Here is a 19438-nt window from a genome sequence, read left to right as displayed (position 1 = left end):
AAAGAAAAAAACAGGTAAACTAGGCTTCATCAAAACTAAAAACATTTCTGCATCAGAGCAGCATGAAGAAAATGAAAGACACCCACAGAATGGGAGAAAATATTTGCAAATCATATTTCTGCTAAGAGATTTGCATCCAGAATATATAAAGAACTCTTACAATTCAACAATAAAAAACAAACAACCCAATTTAAAAATGGACAAGATATAATCAGACATTTCTCCAGAAAAGGTATACGTGAAAAGTAGCTCAACATCACTAGTCATCAGGAAAATATAAATCGAAAACACAATGAGATAACCCTTTACACCCACCAGGATAGCTACAACCAAAAAGAAAATACCAAATGTTGGCAAGGACGTGGAGAAATTGGAGCTTTTATAAACTACTGGTGGGAAGGTGAAACGGTGCAGACCCTTTGGTAAACAGTCTGGCAGTTCCTCAAAATATTAAACAGAGTTACTATACGGCCTAGCAATTAAAATACTCCTAGGTATATGCCCAACAGAAATGAAAACATATGCCTACACAAAACTTGTATATGAAAGTTCATAGCAGCATTATCTTTTTTTCACAGAGGCCCATTCAAGTTGGTTTGTGCGTATTTTATTTTATTTATTTATTATAATAATCAATGAAATGTTTTATTTCTATTTTTTATTTTATTTTATTTTTTGCTCACACTGCATGGCTTGCAGGATCCTAGGTCGCCGACCAGGGATTGAACCCGGAGCCCGAGGAGTGAAAGCGCTGAGTCCTAACCACTGGACTGCCAGGGAATTCTCCATAGCATCATTATTAACAACAGCCAAAAAGCTGGAAATAACCCAAATGTCCATCAACTGAAGAATGGAAAAACAAAATGTAGCGTATTCACACAATGTATTATTATTTAGCCTTAAAAAAGCAATGATGTTCTGATATGTGCTACAACATGAATGGACCTTGGAAACAACATGCTAAGTGAAAGAATCCAGTCATGAAAGACCACATGTTATGATTCTATGTATATAAAATATCCAGATTAGGCAGATCCACAGCAACAGAAAGTAGATTGGCGGTTATCAGGGGCTGGGGGAGGAGCAAATGAAGAATGATGGCTAATAGGTACAGGTTTTCTCTTGGGGATGATAAAAAAGTTCTAAAATCAGCTAGCGGTGATAGTTGGACAACTCTGTGAATGTATAAAAATCACTGAATTGGACAATTTAAAATTTAAGGATGAATTTTATGGTAGGTGACTCATAGCTCGATAAAGCTGATATTACAAAAAGAAAGCTTATATTCTTTTTCTTGCCTCTCACGTTCTTACAAAGACCTCTCAGGTATCTACGAAAGAAAACGGAGTCATGTGGTTAAGACCTTTTGGAAGGTCAGGACTAAATCTACATCGACGACAATGATTTTGCCCCTCAGGGGACAGTTGACAATGGCTGGAGACATTTTTGGTTGTCACACAACTGGGGAGGGAAGTGCTATTGGCAACTGGTGGGTAGAGGCCAGGGGTGCTGCTAAACATCCTACAGTGCACAGGACAGCCCCCTACAGCACAGAATTATCCCACCCAAATGCCGATAGTGGCGAGGTTGAGAAACTCAGATCTGCATCTACACAGCACTATGTGAAGTGGGTCTTTGATTAATGTTCAGTGCAATCTAGTTCCAGAGATGTGTACCAAGGTCGGACACTAGGCTGGGCTCTGGGACAACTAGGGCTAGAGACACCGAGATGAACATCTGAAGTCAGGAGATCTTGGGTGTCTGGGCCATCAAGTGTATACCCGGGTCTTGGCACATTGCTCAGCCATTATTCAAAGAGAGAAAGGATGGCCAACAAACACGTGAAAAGATGCTCAACATCACTGATTATTAGAGAAATGCAATTCAAAACTACAATGAGGTATGACCTCACACTGGTCAGAATGGCCATCATCAAAAAATCCACAAACAATAAATGCTGGAGAGGGTGTGGAGAAAAGGGAACCCTCCTACACTGTTGGTGGGAATGTAAATTGGTGCAGCCACTATGGAGAACAGTATGGAGGTTCCTTAAAAAACTAAAAATAGAACTACCATATGATCCAGCAATCTCACTCCCGAGCATATACCCAGAGAAAAATATAATTCAGAAAGGACACATGCACCCCAATGTTCATTGCAGGACTATTTACAATAGCCAGGACATGGAAGCAACCTAAATGTCCATCAACAGAGGAATGGATAAAGAAGATGTGGCACATATATACAATGGAATATTACTCAGCCATAGAAAGGAACGAAGTTGGATCATTTGTAGGGATGCGGATGGACCTAGAGACTGCCATACACAGTGAAGTAAGTCAGAAAGAGAAAAACAAATATCATATATTAACGCATATATGTGAAATCTAGAAAAATGGTATAGATGATCTTATTTGCAGAGCAGAAATAGAGACGCAGACGTGGAGATCAAACGTATGGATACCAAGGGGGAAGTGGTGGTGGGAGGAATTGGGAGACCGGGATTGACATATATACACTACTGATGTTATGAGTAAAATTAGATAACTAATGAGAACCTACTGTATAGCACCGGGAACTCTATGCTCTGTGGTGACCTAAATGGGAAGGAAAAGAGGGGATATATGTATAGGTATAACTGATTCACTTTGCTGTAGAGTAGAAACTAACACAACATTGTAAATCAACTATACTTCAATAAAAATTAATTTAAAAGAAAAAAAAAGAAAAACAGAGAAAGGAGTGAAGATCATCCTTGTCCCATCCTTGTAGGGCTTTCATCCCTTTTGTCCATATGGACAGTGTAAATGGCAAACTCACAGCAGATTCGCTCCAGGCTTATTGGCCAAGGAGGACCCAGCAGAGAAGAGATTTTCACACTGAGATCAGCACTCCCACGATGGGGGGGCCTGGGAGAAGGGGACTCTCGGCGCCCATCTCCTGAGAAGCCCTGCAGGATGCAGGCCCTGCGGGATGAGATGTAAGAGGGAAGACACCTCTTTGGAGACTGTCAGGCTTCCCAGAGCATCTCTGCTCGTCTCTGGCTTGCTGCTGGTGAATGAGTTTTACCTGTGTTACGGCCAAGCTGTCTCCTCCTAAAGGTAATGACTTGCATGGTACCCTCTCCAAGTGCCCCGTTGGCAGGGCTGAGCTGGGCTGCACAGCCAAAGGGGATGGATGTGCTGAAGATTCAGGCTAGCTGGGGGCAGGGACCCTGCCCTGTGTGGTCCCAACGAGGAGGACAGTAGCCAGGGGTGTGATCCTGGCCTCCTGAGCACCATCCTCCGAGAGCCCCCTTTTCCCAGTGCCCTCCGGCAGCCAGAAAGGTGGCCCTCGTTCCCAGATGGTGCTGGGCCCCCCTCTTTCAGCTCACACACCCTTCCCTCAGCCCCTCAGCTCGGTGACCTCCCTCCTCGCTCCCATTCCTCTCCACCTTCCATCCCCTTCTCTCCAGGGTGCTGGATAGGTATTATTCTAATTCTGAAATGTGCGATCCCGGTCTCACCTAATTAATTTGGAGACGCCGGAGGAAATGGGTTAAGGCCTGAGCTACTTTCTCACCGTAGGAAAGAAAATTGGTCATTGAGGAAGCGGAAAGCAGATTTTGTGAGAGAATGGCTGCAGCTCTCGGGGTCAAAGAAAGGGACAGAGACCCCTTAGGGGTCGGAAGTGGGGGGAGAGAGAGGGACAGGCAGTGACAAACCGAGAGAAAGGGAGCGACAGAGGGACAGAGGTGGAGACAGAAGGAGAGGGAAAGGAAACAAGGGGAGGGAAGAGATGGACAGAAAGGGAGCCAAACCGATGGGAAGGGAGTCAGAGACTCAGAGCCAGAGAGAGGCCGAGGGAGAGATGCAGAGATGATACAGTAAAGAGAGATACAGACAATGAGACAAGAGTCGGGGGGAGACAGAATCAGAGGGTCACAGATAGACAGGCAGACAGAGCCAGAGAGAAAATGGGACACAGAGAAACTCAGAGAAAGAATGAGATTCAGAAGGTGAGCGATGGGGAGATGGGATCAGAGAGAGACTTTCCCAGGGAAAGAGCATCTGGGGGTGAGAGACAGAGACGGGCCAGTGAAGAGTGAGGCTGGTTCCCAGCCAAGGGCAGCCCCGCGCCCCCCCACCTCGTGCCCACTACAGAGGTCTAATTTAAGAACTTGAAGAATCTGGTTCTTTGTCTTGCTCATCCCAATCCCCCAATCTCCCCCTCCCCCAGAGCCACTTTGCTGCAATATCTGGATACAGGAAACAAAGGAATGCTTTTTGCCTGAATTATCTACCTAATTGCCTTGGTTCGCTGCACATGGATTCCTTGGCTTTCGTGGGTGTGTGGCGAGCAGGGGAGAGTTAATTAATTGGGCAGCAAATCTGAACAGGGAAAACAGTCATTCTGATCACTCCAGCCAGGAAATTTTTGCGTTCTTCAGGACTCGTTGCTTGTATATTAACCATCTGCAAAACTGAGATCCCATCTTACATATGGATAGCACTGAACAGGTTCTAAGGGCTTCACCTGCCTTGTCCGGCGTGGCGGCCCTACTAAACCTGGGACCTCTGCAGCTACGGTTATCCCAATTTTAAACACGAAACTGAGGCTCAGACTAATTCTAGGACGAGAACACGATGGAACCAAAATTCCAACCCAGGGCTTCTGGCTGGAGTCCTGACGTCCTGCTCAGTGGGGCTGCCTTTTATACACACCTCACTTTCCTAGGGACTGTCAGCTTGAACGAGTCCTCTCAGTCTCTCCAGCTGGGTCTGCTAATTTAGCAAACGCCAGTTAATATTAGGGCGTGGAGAAACAATTAGTCAATGAGTGGTTCAGGTCAAGACCAATTATTTATTCGCTTAACACCTTGGTTAATGTTGTCAGTGGTCCCAAGGAATTAAAGTGTGTTTGAATTTCCGTAAGTGTTGAGTTATTGCAATTCCTGTAGGGACCAAGCCTGGTCAACACTTTGATGTGTTGCCACCTGTATTCAAGACATGAAATCTTTCTTAAAATGGCAAATGATTCCCTTAACATGAGAAAAATAAACAAAACCTTGGTTATAACTTTGCTTCATAGTCTTGCCAGCTAGGGGAAATTAAGGGCTATAATTTATTGAGCCACTACTATGTGCCAAACAGAGTACTAAACTCTTTTATGCATTATCTTATATAATCCTCAAAATGATCCTATATAGTAGGTGCTATCAGTAGCCATATTTTACTGATGAGAAAACTAAGACTTTGAGAGGTTAGATATCTTGTCTGAGGTCAGAGCTGGTAAGCGGTAAATCCAGATTTCAAACATAAGTAGGTTACACTACAGAGGCTGACTTTATACCACTGAATTATCCATTCACCCGTTTGTCCATCCATCCATCCATCCATCCATCCATTTATTCATCCATCCATTAATCTATCCATCTCTCCAACACCCCATCCATCCATCCATCCATCTATCCAACACCCCATCCATCCATCCATCCATCTTTCCTTCCAATCCTCCATCCACTTAATCACATTTATTTTTTCACCTACTGTGTTCCTGCAGTGGTCTCTGAACAGGAGATAACAGAGCATGTTCAATCTTTAGTAGAAAAATCTACCCAGACAGAACTCAGTGGTCACCCAACTGCCCATTTCTATTCACCTTAGTGAGTCATGACCACCAACAGCTATGAAAGTTTTTACATTGTTTTAGCAGGCAACCTTCCATCAAATGAAATTCTGAGTAGAACACCAATATACTTCATTAGACTCCTGCTCTGCATGAGGCCAGAGTAAGAGCCAGAGCCCTACTCTACCAAGTTCTTACCCTCCATTCAGCAGTCCCTGGACTTCATGGAGCTTCCAAGTTTGAAAACAAATGTGGCACAAGAGTGCCAGATAAAAACTTGGAATTGTTTTGTCCCCATCTTCACTCATAGAGCAGGGGGTAAAACTTAGGTTCCCCCCAAATTAAGTGGGGAAGCTAGGAACCCTAGTTTATTGATAAGTCTTTTTGAGCTCAATTAACATGCTGTCCATGAAGATACCATGAATATCTCTGCTCACTGAAGTGGAACAAATGGAAACCAGCCTTCTGCCTCTGCCATGTCTCTGGATCTGAGAGCCACATAAATGCCACGGAAGGGAGGAAATCAGTTCAGCCAGTGTTCAGTAAGTTTTTCTGTGCCAAGAGCAAGGCAAGCTGCATAGTTAAGACCCCCTAGTCAGGACCCTTCTCTTTTCGGAAGCAGCAGGAAACAAATTTATGCTGTTGGATGGGTACGATAGAAGGCCAAACAGATGAACCATTCCATGAACAAACTATTCTGGTTAATGTTTCTATTCCTAAGGACTAATGAGAACACTCTTGTTTTTGAAGAATTTTCTAAAAGCATTCCTGCCTAATTAAGTAGCATATACTGAATATAATTACTTAAAAAAAAAAAAAAAAAGCAAAGTTCTTCCATGAGAGGGCCACCAACCTAATCTTTAGTTCTCTTCACAGAGAAAACTCAATAAACTGTAGACAATCTAGGAAATGGAATCCTATAAAAACTGGAGAATGAACCATGGAAGATTCTGACAGCTACTTCTGTGGTATTTCTCCTAAAAGTAGAGTGTAGACATCCTACTCCGGTTAAATAAAATATTCTGGTTATGAGAGTCCCGGATGACTGAGCTTTTACTCGACTCTGCCACTCTGGGAACAGCTAGAGGCCTCTTTACCCTCAGCCTCATCCTTATCTACTGGGCAGTCGGGGTGCTTTTCTTCTCTGAAACATGCACTCCGGACAACTGAAGTGAATATATTTTTAATAAACACGGACCGAGGAGAATGGCTTAATTTAGTTCTCCTTTTTTCTGGTTCTCTTACAGTCCACTTGAAAAACACAGCTGCCGGCTTTGTGTGTGCACAAGACCGCTCTCCACATACACAGAGGCTCCGAATGGATGGGGAGAATCTCCTTTGTTGTGATAACAATGTTTGTGCATCTGCACCCAGCCGTTCTGCAGGTCTGAGTTGTCCCCGGCACAATCGGAATTCATCATGGCCAATAAACACAGCCGAACTTAGCAAGGGAAAGCTCGGCCTGCCTGCTTTGTTTTTCAGGCCGGCAAGGCAAGTCATTGCATCCCAATGAGCGCCTGACCTGGAGCCGTCCCTCGATGACGCACCGCAGCTAGGTACAGGGTCGACGTGCATCCCCTGGGACCCCAATTCATCCCTAACGGCCTCTCCTCCACACACGCCACTCCTTGCCTCGTGAATCATGTGAAAATGTACCCAGGCCTGGGAAATTCGGTAGCATCTACACCAAGCCTAGACTTTTTCAGAAATATCTGGACTGTTTGAGCATGAATCAAAGATCTGGATGTGTCAAGGCCAGCTACCGTCTGGACCTGGGAGAACAAAACTGCTACCGAGACTTGTTAGCAGGGTCACTTGGGCAGCCAGGAGATAGATGAGTTAATAAATGCACCTACCGCTGCTCTTACTGTTGATACCCTTGGTGTCATTTTCCTGATTTGCTATAAACACAGACGTAAATCTATAGGAGAGGCAAAATGAAGGCGGTATTGCCCACTGGCTAAACACAGGGATTCTGGAGCCACAGTACCTGGGTCAGAATTCCGGCCACTCAGGATACTGGTGATCGTTAGGCAGCTACTTAAGTGTCCTGTGGTTCTGTGTCCTTGTTGAAAAAAATAAGGCCAAAATAATAAGGCCAAAAATAACGTCTACCTCTTAGGGTTATTATGAGGATTAAATGAGTTCATATTTGTAGAGCACTTAGAACAGAACCTGGCACCTCGTAAGCACTAAACATTCGATTAATAAATCAATCCAAATACAGCCTCCCCGTGTCTAGAGGCTCAGCCAACAGAACCACAACGAAAGTCCATGCGTACAGGTGCAAGAGGGGAGTCTTGGCGGGCTGACTCAACAATGCCAGATGGCAAAACTCCTGGTGTGGCGAGGGAGCCACATGGCACGGCTGTGGCTACGGGTCATCCTGGAAGGGACCACCTACATCCCATACTTTCCACTCAGGCCTAAGGTCAGAAATGCATCTGGTCACACACCAGCTTTTGCTAAACCCTGAACTTGGACTCTGCAAGCCAAGTGCAAAGAGAGTGTCTATTTGTTCTTTCCTATGAGGCCATCACAAATCGTGCTTCCGCTACCAAGCAAGGAAACTTCGAGAAAAAAAGCACAGGATTCACATCATGAGCAAAACAAATCAGGATCCTGTTGGGGTATTAAAAGGGCAAATGGGTCAAATGGGCCGGGGCAACATTTTCTGCAAAAGACTCCGTTATTTTTTTTTCTTCCTTCTTCCTACCTCCCTTTTTCTTTCTTTTCTTTCTTCAATTTCTTTTTTGTCCTCTATTAAAAAAATTATAAACATCATTGTCATTTCCAAGTTCAAGTACCTTCTCCTCAATGCCACTATTGAAAGGGTGGGGTACACAAGGGTGGGGTTGCCCAGGTGGGCAGACCTCATGCCAGGGAAGTCAATATTGGCTTCCCATGAGAATTAACTGGAATTGCGTCCTAACAATAGAATGCACCACCTCCAGGGGGAGGGGGAGCCCCAGCTCTAGATGCAGCTGGCGCCCAGCGGGAGAGGCATGAAAGCACCTCATCAGCCCCTTTCACCCAAGAGAGTCTATGAGTTTCAGATGCTAAAGACAAGCATTCCCGTGAGGCCACGTGGAGACAGCATTCTTATGTGAATGGAATGTTGGAGGAAAATGCGTTTTCTTCTGCACCCCAGGGCTGTTGCATCTCAAAGGACAGATGTAGACTCTGCGTTCCCGAATTTCCCAGGTGTGCAGAGATCAGAATGGGCCGGAGATGAACACACCTCCACAACTTGATAGCCCCCAACCCACAGCAGGGCCAACAGGCCAGAGGGGCTCCAAGGCAGGGAAAGATGGATGACGACCTCCAAGAGTGAGGGAAAGGGGGCTTTGCTAGGGGTCCCTCGAGGGCCACAAAAGCAGGCAAAGGAAGGGAGGTCCATGTCCTCTTCCATAAGGGTGCATCTAAGTACATCCTATCTTGTCCTACAGTGGTGTTGGGACAGCGATGCAGGAACAGGCAATAGGGAAAGAACGGAGGTAGGAAAGACAGAGATCTCTGTCCTCTTATCCCCCAGAAAGAGCACCAGACGTCCTAAGTCTGCCTTCAGGACCCTAACCTCTTGTGCCCATCTGGTCACCCTGCGGCAAGATGGAATAAGGGGCGCCCTGGGTGGTGGCATCATCCATCACAGAAATCTCAAAGCCAAAAGCGAGAGAGTTTCTGGATTCCAGAAACTCAGGGAAATACAAAAAAGAAACAAGAAACAAGAAGAGGGGAAATAAGCGGGAGCCCCCAGAGGAAATTCAAGAGGGAATTCGAAGCGGCCTACAGGCAAGCGTCACCAAATTCAGCAGACATGGGGGCAGGCTAATCCCAGTCAATAAAACAGACAAGGAAATTATAAAATGCTTTAAAGGAAATGCATTTTTACTGCTTCCTGGGCCACTGCAGGATTACAAACTAGGCTAAAAAAAAACTTTGATCTTTGGAGAGCTACTTTATTGAACAGATAAGAATGATTTGTAATTAGCATGCCAATTGTCTACAGAAGAGCCTGCTTGAAAACAGTCTGTCTTTCTGCCTGGCGGATGCGCCCTGAACAAACTCTGCAGTCTTGTCTGAGCTATTAATCTGTTCATCACAGCTTTTTATCAGAGACAGAAAAGAAAAGCAACTTTGCTGAGGTCCAATTTGGATAAATTTTGAATTAGCAGAGTCTGAATTGATGCAGTTTAATGAAGTTACAGCAGGACAAGTTCAAGAAGGAGAAAGGGAGGAAGCCAGGAAAGGAAAAAACTCAACAGAAGAGGAATCAAAAGAAGGACAGATGGAGAAAGAGGCAGCAGCGGACAAAGACACCGAAAGGAACAAAAAGAAACATTTTAATGATGTGACTGAAGAGAGAGAGAGAGAGAGAAGCCACAGATCCTCCGCTAAAAGCCAGGTTCTCTTCGCAAATGCTCAGAGTGGGTACGAAGCTGGCTGCTGAGGACCTGAGAACAGAAAAGCTGCGTGATTTCTCACTGCACGAAGAGCCTTCGGAGCCACCGGGATAGCATTCCTGGAAAAGCTCAGGCAAATTTCTCAGGATGCAGTAAAGAGTCAGAGGGGGTCCAAGAGGGAGGCTGGAAACCAGATTCTTCCGAAAGTTCTGGAGCAGCCTCAGCACTTGGGCTGGGCCTCGTGCCTGGTCATTTCAGGAGATGGGTTAACACGAGCCCACCCCCAGCTGCCCAGACATCGGGGTGACTGAGGCCAGAGTCCCTACTAATAGGATCCGAGGCCGATCCGAGGGCTGGAGGAGAAGAGCCCTCCTGGCAACAACTTCTTTGCTATTGTGGGGTTCAGCCCCCTCCGTGCCCCTGGATGACGGCAGGCGTCTGTATCCCAGGACCTCAGAAGCGGGGGGATGGATGGATTCTGGACACGCTCCTGCTTCTCCTCGCCCCAGCACGCATTCTCAGGGATCCAATCCCTCCTCGCTGGAGCTGCAGGATGGAGGAAGAGGGAAGGGTTGCCTGTCTGGGTGTGAAGCATCCTTCCCAGAAGACGACATTTGGCTCAGGAAACTGCGACTCTGTCCAGAGGACAGATGTCCTAAGTAATGAGACTTTAATGCCGGAGCTAATGGGAACAGTACACGAGACCACATGCCAAAAAAGCGAGGAAGAACGAGAGTGCTTGTGAAGCCTGCAGAAAGCAGCGACTCGTCTCCCAAACACGAGGGAACAGGGCCAAGCTCGTAGTCACACAGAGCCCGGCTGGAACCCAGCCTCCACAGGTCCCGAGATGGGGACAGCGGCTCTGGACAAGGGTTCTCCCGCCCCTCTGACCGGGGTGGGGCTGAAAACAATGCTCAGGACCGCCACGTTCCCACACCCGCCTCGATCCGACGGTCAGGGACCCCTGCACTGGAGCTGCAGACCCCGGGGCGTGAGCCCCGCCAGGGACCACCACCGTGGCCGTGACCGTGACCACCACCACCAGCCGCAACAGCTGGAGCTGGAGAGCAAAACACAGGGCTCCTTCCCTTTCACAGGCTTTTCAAGACAGAGGGCTTGAGGGCCCGAGGAGCAGAGAAACGCGGGGAAAGATTGAGGAATGAGGAAGCAGGGCTCGGAGAATTCAGGCCAGCCGGTAAAGAGCAGAGAAGCAGGAGTGAGCTGGCCGGAATCCCGGGTCTCGCACGCACTGGGCTTGAGGTTATAAACGGGGCGGAGCGGGGGGGCTGTGATAAATGGGGCTGTTGTGAGCCATCCGTCTCTCCATAATTAAAACTGGGCATGGCCCGAGGTCCATCCTCTCGCCCCCAAACCCCTTCTTTTCTCTAGTGCCCCATTACTCTCAGGAGCCAGGACTCCTGCAGAATTGCCCTGGGGTCCTTGCAATACTCTAAAGGTTTGCCAGGGTGGGGGGGGTGGGGGGGAGGAGTTGTTTTAAGGGTTTTTTTCAATTAAAACCCATGTGGTTTTGTTCGTTTGTTTTTATTCTTTACGTCTTCTTTGTATTGTCTTCACAGACCTCCACCAACATAATCCATTCTTGAACAGGAGCCCTTTCACTGCCCTGGGCGCCTGTGTGCCCTGCGTGCAATGCAAGTGAGGCCACCAGCCCGGCACTGAGGTACCCTGGCCCGTAGGTCACTCACCGCCAGCCCCTTACAGCGATAACTCGTCCCAGGGCACGAGCGTGTGGGTCTTTGCTTTCTCAAGTAGTCTGAGTATCACTGACCCGTTTACATTCAGGAAGGTGAGAGCCAACTGCCTTGTTGGCCCCCAAAGGAGATAGAGACCAACCATGGACTAGCTGTGTGACCCTGGGCAAGTTACTAAGCCTCTCTGAGTTGATTCTGTCATCTGTTAAATGGCCACCAGACCCAGGGTGGTGGAAGGATGCAGTGGGATAAGGCAGGATGCCGGGTTCAGAGGGAGCCCCGGAGAAGGGAGGCTCTTCTGAGTGTTTCCCGGTTCCCCGCCCTGCTTCACCCATGTGACCTTGAGTCCTCATCTGAGATCTCAGGTCTTCAACACCAGCTTCCTGGAGTGATGGGTGACGGGGTCCTGTAAGCTCCTGGGAGACTGAGTTCCCCCCTTCCTGACGCCTGAGCAGAGGAGGGGGGCGCCCAGCAGCAGAGCAGGACTCCTCCCAGAGTGCTCGAGAGTGACTGTTAGGGGGCGGGCAGGGTCAGAGGCTCGGCCCCAGCCCCTCACCACCCACTAACTCTTACTGAGAAGAAGGAATCCCGCCCCAGCTACAGAAGCACAGCCGCTGCTTCCCCAGCACCAAAGTGGAATAAGAATTGGCCACAGGGCTTCCCTGGTGGCGCAGTGGTTGAGAATCTGCCTGCTAATGCAGGGGACACGGGTTCGAGCCCTGGTCTGGGAAGATCCCACATGCCGCGGAGCAACTAGGCCCGTGCGCCACAACTACTGAGCCTGCGCGTCTGGAGCCTGTGCTCCGCAACAAGAGAGGCCGTGATAGTGAGAGGCCCGTGCACCGCGATGAAGAGTGGCCCCCACTTGCCGCAACTGGAGACAGCCCTAGCAAAGAAACGAAGACCCAACACAGCCAAAAGTAAATAATTAATAAATACATAAATAATAAAAATAAAGGAATTCCTTTAAAAAAAAAAAAAGAAAACTAGTGAATTAAAAAAAAAAAAAAAAAAAAAAGAATTGGCCACAACTGCTGCAGCTGGTGGCCCCTTGTCACCCGCCCTTAAACTCGGCCTGCCCCACCCTCGCTCCATGTCTGTGATCAACCTCGTGGAATGAACACACTTTTGGGGGGTCTGGGGAGGCGCAGGAAATGCACATTAGGACTCTAGCGGCAACGCTCACAGGAAACCCCATCTTCCTGGGCTTGTAAACGCTTCTGCCTCGTCAATGGCTCTCTGGCCCAAGTGGTGACCTCGTCTGGATGCCAAATTGCAGAGGGGCTGGCATTCAGTGGAGAGGAGGGAGGGCAGGGCACAGCCGGCACCTGGTTCTGACCCCAAGCCTGGCCGCACGCATCCCAAAGAAATCGGGTCCCTTTACCCTCAGAATCAAATTAAGAATCCAAGTTGCATTTCTCATGCAGAAATGTGGGACCATTTTTTTTTTTTTTTTTTTTGTGGGACCATTTTTTAACCCTTTCTGGGCAGTTATTTGAGCCATTTTCTGCATATTGAACCCCTTTCTCTTCCCCTCTCTCCCAGCTCCTCCGCTGTCTGCCCAGACACATTGAGAGAGCATGAAGCTGATTTTCTTAAGGTCGGTAATTATCTTTCAGTGAGGGGAGGGACTCCTTCCTAGTGGTCCTCACGAGCACGGGGCTCTGATGCCGGGCTGCCATTCAATACCGGGACGCCTCCTCTGGGCACCTGCCTTTGGAGGCAGCTGACACAGCCCCTGGGCCAGCAGGTCTCCTTACCGGAGGCACCCTTCATTTCTGATCAATAACCAGCCAAGCACCTATTTCATCCATCGGCCTCAGCCCCATGACATCGCTGCTTACAAAAATCACATCTACCCTAGGAGGATAAAAATATGCTACCATCATGAAAAGTCAAAACAGCATGCATGGGCTCTGAAAGCACCTCCAAGAGAGGAACCGTGGCAATATCTCCCAGAGAAGAATCAGCGTGTGGCCTCCCAAAGTGACTGCTTAGAAAGATGACACATTAGGATAGTTATGTCCTGGTTCTTTCCAAGGAGGACGTGGGCACAATGCAGGCAAAAGCCCCGAACTGCATGCCACAGACGTTAATTTCTCATAATGATGGGACCCAAACGTCCAGCTTCATTAGCCATCCTCCCCAAAGCTTCTCTGAAGCCCTCACCTTGTATTCACCCTGGCCCTGCGGTCTCTCGGCCCAGAGCTGAGAAAGGGCAGGATGGGCACCAGTCAATGTACGTCTGCGGGTCACAGAGCTGTCTTATACGTAGGGAGCCATCCTGGAGGACAAACCTGAAATCACTCCCTCTCAGGACCACGGGATGCCTGGGGGGGGCTCTGGTCTCTGGTTGGCTGGACCAGGTCGGATCTGGTTGGTTTCAGCATCCCCACCCATCTCTGGGACAGAGAGAAAGCATTCACAGCCCATATTTTTCATTACAGGTTTCTGCCCATAGTTTTATCCAGTGACCCACTGCTCTGGTTCACAAGTTTTTGGCTCGCGCTATATTTTCCTTCTTCAAATGAGCTGCATTACTCAAATCTTATTAAAGGATAATAATAATAAACTTAGATCAGGGTATTGCCCTTTCCAAAGGAATTCGGAGAAACTGCCAAGGACCAGGGAAGATGAACAGAAATCATTTTAGTGGATGGAAAAATTGAATGAGAAAGGGCTGAAAAAATGTAGGGAAGCAAGAGAAGGGAGAAGGCTGTCACTCACATGTCTAAATATCTGAAAGTTATTTGTACGTAAAGTAAAACAGAATAGATTTCCACTGGGCAAGAAGACGAGGCTGTGGCCCAGGATACCGGCACCCTGGCTTCTATAGTTGCAGATCACTCACCCCCTCCCTGAGGACCCTTGGCATTGTCATCTGGCCTCCCTGCGCTTCAGCTGCCTGGCTTACAAAATTAGAGAGTTAAGTTAAATGACTTGCCCACAATAAAAATTCTATCGTTCTGTAATGGATGACTAAATAATAGAAAGCACTACTCTGCCTTTTCAGAACATTTTGGTTTTACTTCTAGAGATCAAAAAAAAAAAAAAAAAAAAAAAGACGAGGTTAGCAATCTGTCCTGAATGGGTGTAAAATAAGCCTGCTCAAGCCCAGGGGTCTGAGACCCTCTGAAGGGCTGCTGGTAAACCCTCCCGCCAAGCCCTCTTCCCCATCTGCAACATCCAAGAACGAAGATGCTGGAAGTGGGGGGTCATAAATGTGACTCAGGGAAAAATAACAGGTAGGAGTTTCCTAAGGTAGAGAAAAGAGGGGAAAAAAATCACAGCAGACACTATTTTTAAAATGAACTTAACCTAGGCCCTCATACAGTCCGTCAGAGCTCCCTCCCCTGCCACCAATCTGAGATGGTCTATACACAAGGAAGTTCAAACCACAATACTGTGGTTCCACGGGATATATACTGTCAAGGGATGTACTGAGAATTGTAAGACAACATGCACTTGAATTCACCCTAATTTCAAACATAAACTGTGCAGGACTTTGGGGGGGGGGGGCGGTGGCAGAGAAGGCCAGTGGTGACACCCAGCAGCCAGGGGCTGGGTGCTACTTCTAACATGCAGTGGGGACTCTGGCTGACTACGGCGAGAAGCCAGAGAGTGAAGATCTCAGGGCCATCCTGGCAGGCCCTGGAAAACCCGGCAAGGCAGCTGCGGGGATGAAGCTTCCTTCCGCGTAGTTCCCTTCTCTTCTGGATCCCAGGGCGTGTGTCTGTCTGGGATCACCTCTTTCGGTCAGCTCACTTTTTCAGCTCTCAATCACTACTTCCTGCACAACTGATCTGAAATCGACTGCACGCTCACTCGATCTCTCATTAAAACAGGTTGGAAACAGTGCGCTGGACTTTTTCTCCTCCTGTGTTGTGGCAGCCGAGAGAACTGTGGGTCAAGTCTTAGTAACTCAGCAGCAGATTCCTCCGAATGAATGTGCTCTGGGCGTGGGACAGGGTTGTGGGCAGGGAAAAGGGACCGATGTGCATGCCTTCTGGGGCTGGGGTGAGGTGGGAGAGGCCAGGAAGACAGCAAGCGACGTTCCAGGGAGGAGTGTCCAAGGGCAGGGCTTTTTGCATGGCTGACCTGCTCAATGGAGAATGAACTCTGCTTTGCCTCGTGGGTCAAAGGTAACATACACTCGACAGGCTTACATTTTATAATTTGAAATGTTCCTTGCCCACAGCGGGTGGGCAGGGCTCATCTGTTGAATGAATACATATGCACGTAGCTGCAGGGGTCAGGAGGAAACCAAGCACAGATGTGCACAATGCCACCCACCTCTCTCACCTGATTACCTTCCTCCCTTTACTATTTTTGTTTCTTTCTGTCTTCCTGGTATCCTTCCCCGAACCCCTCCCTCCATAAGCCTTCTTAAATTCTTCCACAATTTCACTGCTTTCCCTTCACGCATTTTTTTTTTTTTTTACTCAAAGAAAATGGAAAACATGCAAGGCTAAGACCTTCAGCCCAAGGCAAGATGCTTTCTTTTTCTTTCCCAACAACTGCTATCTTTGAAGTTAAAAAAAAAAACAAAAAACAAGTTGACTCTCAGTTTAGATCAATTCATTATAGTGAGCCCACCGTGCTTCAAAAAATGGAGTGTTTGGCGTGATTTGACAATTCATTGCCTAGGAACCTAGGAAGAGAACTCACTAAATCAGCCGGCAGAGTGGTCCCGCTACTGCAATTATGTGGTCTGTGAGGACAAAACAGAGCTCTTTGGGTTTGTAATTAATTTCTGGAGGAAGAAAAGGTAGGACACAGTGTTCCCTTGATGTTTCTAGAAATAAGCAGAGGAACCCGAAGATGAAGGCCCCTTTGGATAGCTACCAGGGTCGCCTCCTAATATGCTTCCTTTTCCCTCATAACAGGTTTTTCGTTCCTCAGCCCTGAGTACTTCTCCACACCCATCCCCACCTTAAATTCCTCCATCCCTTCATCCCTGTGCAGGCGGTGGGAGGACCGCAGGCACCTCTGGCCTCACCAACTGCACCTACGGCATCCTTGTAGCTTCCTGACCTATCTGTTAATTAGCCTTCTTTTTAACAAGCAACACAGTTCCTCCCTCAGAATGATTCTCATCTCCAAGACTCTAATGAACGAACACGGGGTGAGGAGGAAGGAACGGGCTGGAATGTGGGACGGCTGGTTTGGAACCGAATGTCACCAGGGAGCCCGCCTCTGAGGCCCGTGTCCCGGGCAGAGCCCCTGCCCTTGGAAGCCATGGCAGCCCCTCACTGAAGAGACAGCCCCAGGGAAGCATCCCAGAAGCCACTCGTGAAACACTGAGATGGGCGGACGCCTGCGGGCCGGCAGCTTCAGCCTCAGCCCGGGCAGGTGGAAAGAAGGGCTAGGTGAGGCCAAGATCCTGGTGGGAAATGGGGTTCTGGGTGGGAAAGGTGGGCACCTGATGTCCAGGGCTCTCCAGATCCAGAACTCGGCTGCGCCTTTGGTCCCTGCGGCCACCTCTTTCCCCTCCCTGAGGTCCAGCTGGGAGTCTGTGCTCACGTGCTCTGGTGTGCGAGGCGATGGTTGCCCCAGAGACACGTGGTGGGGCGGGGGCGGGGGGGGGGGGACTTCTCACACAGATGGCAAGGTCTAATCACTTCTGGAAAAGACTAAATCTTCCTCCCTGCGGGGGCTGGAGAGGGAAGAAGAAGGCCCGCCCTAAGGGGAGCAGAGGAGGCAGATGGCTGGTCCTAAGGCAACATCTTCCTTTTCACCCTTCTAACACTCCCACAAACATCCCTCCCGCTCAACCCGCTTGCCCAACCACCATCTTCACAGAGGCTCACACGCCGGAATCGGTAAAATACTCTTTGCCTTTCCAGAAAGGAAATGCCTTTGCTGAACTATTTCAAGGAGTACGGAACCCAGCACATATCCCACCTCTTCTGTGGACCTCTGAAGAGTATACATTCCTCCTCCTTCACTTTCCTCAGGGAGGACCCATTATGGTGTGAATATTTATCTCTTTCTCCATCGTTCTCTCCTTTTCCCTACCCCAGGTCCCCAACAAGGCAATCTGCACCCCAAACTCCCTGAAACAGCAAGCGACGACCTCTGAGGCCTGAGCAAAGTGGGAGCGTGGTGGAACCACTCATGCACGCCCGGGAGTCGGTGGGCAGCTCCTGCAAATGTGCACACTCACCCCGACACGCCTGGGAAGGGAGAGGTTGGGGTGGGACGCCTTCGTGCCTGAGTTATCCAGAATGGAAAAACGTTCCCCTGACCTGCCCAAGGTCATTCAGGGAGTGTCCTAGATGCACCGCTCGTGCTCTGTCCTCTCTCCCACCCCCCTCCCAAACACGGAGACAGGTTCTGTCCCCTGCCTAACAAGCATCAACATGATGGCTTCCCAAGCACTGAACAGGCGAGACTGCAGCTGCTGGAAGAGGTGCTGTGAACTGAATAAAATCAGGAGGTGAATTTGAGAAACAGCCCACATTTACATAATGGTCTGAGGGCTGAAATGCATCGCCCTTCCCATGGCTACCTCTCTTTCCCAACCTCGGAGAGAAACTGCCCCCACGGCATCACCATTGAGCCGCACACCTATACACACACACACTAGTCGCCCTAGTTTGGAGTGGGTTGGGGAGTCAGCATGGTGGGGGGACAGTGACATCTCCAAGGTCAAAGCCCAAAGAACGCAGGCCAACGCCAGCATCCAAAGGCCATCAGCATCCTCCCAGGTGATGATGAATAAATTCAGCAGGAGGTGGAGGGCAGGGCAGGGGGCAGGTCTCCCCAAGGGTGCAGAGAAGAACGTCTCGGGGAAGAGAGAAACCCAAAGAAAACTTCGTGGGAATCCACTGGCAGGAGGTCCCGGCCAGAATGGAAAGTGTGATGAGAGGCCAGAAGCATAGAAGAAGGGGAAGGTGAACAACCGAGGGGACCAGAGGCAGAGGCAGAGGCATAAGAACCAGGCACATCTGCTTCAGGAAGGGGAGCCAAGAGAGAGAATTCTTTGCCAGACAAAACCCAAAGGAGGGAGCGTCTTGTCCTGATTTTGCTCTCTCCATCCCACCGACCCTCTGCTTTTAAGAGCCAGCACTGACCACAAACCATGTGCCACGATTCCTCCATCATTTTCCAGGACCAACCAGCCACAGACTTACTCCCTGAGAGATAAGATGGGGGTGGGATGAAGGCAGTGGTACTTCAGGGTTAACGAGTGAGGCTGATAAACCCATCTCCTCTCAGAAGCACCCAATTCCAACACCCGAGTTTGTCAACATGAAAGTACCCACACTTTGTGGATTTGACTCAAAATCCGCCAGAGTATCATCTTTTCTCAACACCCACAGTATCCAGGGGGGGAAAGAAATCACGCCCAGAAATTTCTATCTGCCTTTCTCTCTCTTCATCAAGGTACAGGTGACTAATGTCCGCAGCAGCGGGGCAAGGTTTTCAGGCCCAAAAGGTTAAGAGGCAGAGTGCAAAGATGACCTAAAGCTGTACGGCTCCGGGTGCGGGCCCGCCGGGCAAACTCAGAGAAACCGGTCTGGGCAGTGTGGGGTGGTCCCAATTACTAGGGCAGTGCCCACACCATGTGCCAGAGATGGAGGCATGTCCCGGGGCAGGGTTTGTTCCTTGAAAGACTGTTGAACCACCTCCAGCCGTTCATCAGCACGAGGGCACTGGAAGCAGGGCTGAGTTTGCACCCCCTGGGCGCATCATTAACAGAGTTGTAAAGAG

The 19438-nt window shown here is 48.8% G+C and overlaps 1 protein-coding gene across 1 annotated transcript in view; it reads right to left on the bottom strand.

Moving 5' to 3' along the window:
• The window catches only part of SHISA6 (shisa family member 6), a 263604-nt gene that overhangs the window by 242658 nt on the left and 1508 nt on the right, over positions 1–19438 (bottom strand). The gene's annotated exons all lie outside the window — the stretch shown is intronic.

This window comes from Balaenoptera ricei, chromosome 20, assembly GCF_028023285.1.
Source record: "Balaenoptera ricei isolate mBalRic1 chromosome 20, mBalRic1.hap2, whole genome shotgun sequence".
Classification (NCBI taxonomy): Eukaryota; Metazoa; Chordata; class Mammalia; order Artiodactyla; family Balaenopteridae; genus Balaenoptera; species Balaenoptera ricei.
The sequence above is the reverse complement of the archived record's forward strand: the minus strand, read 5'-3'. Positions and strand labels throughout refer to the sequence as shown.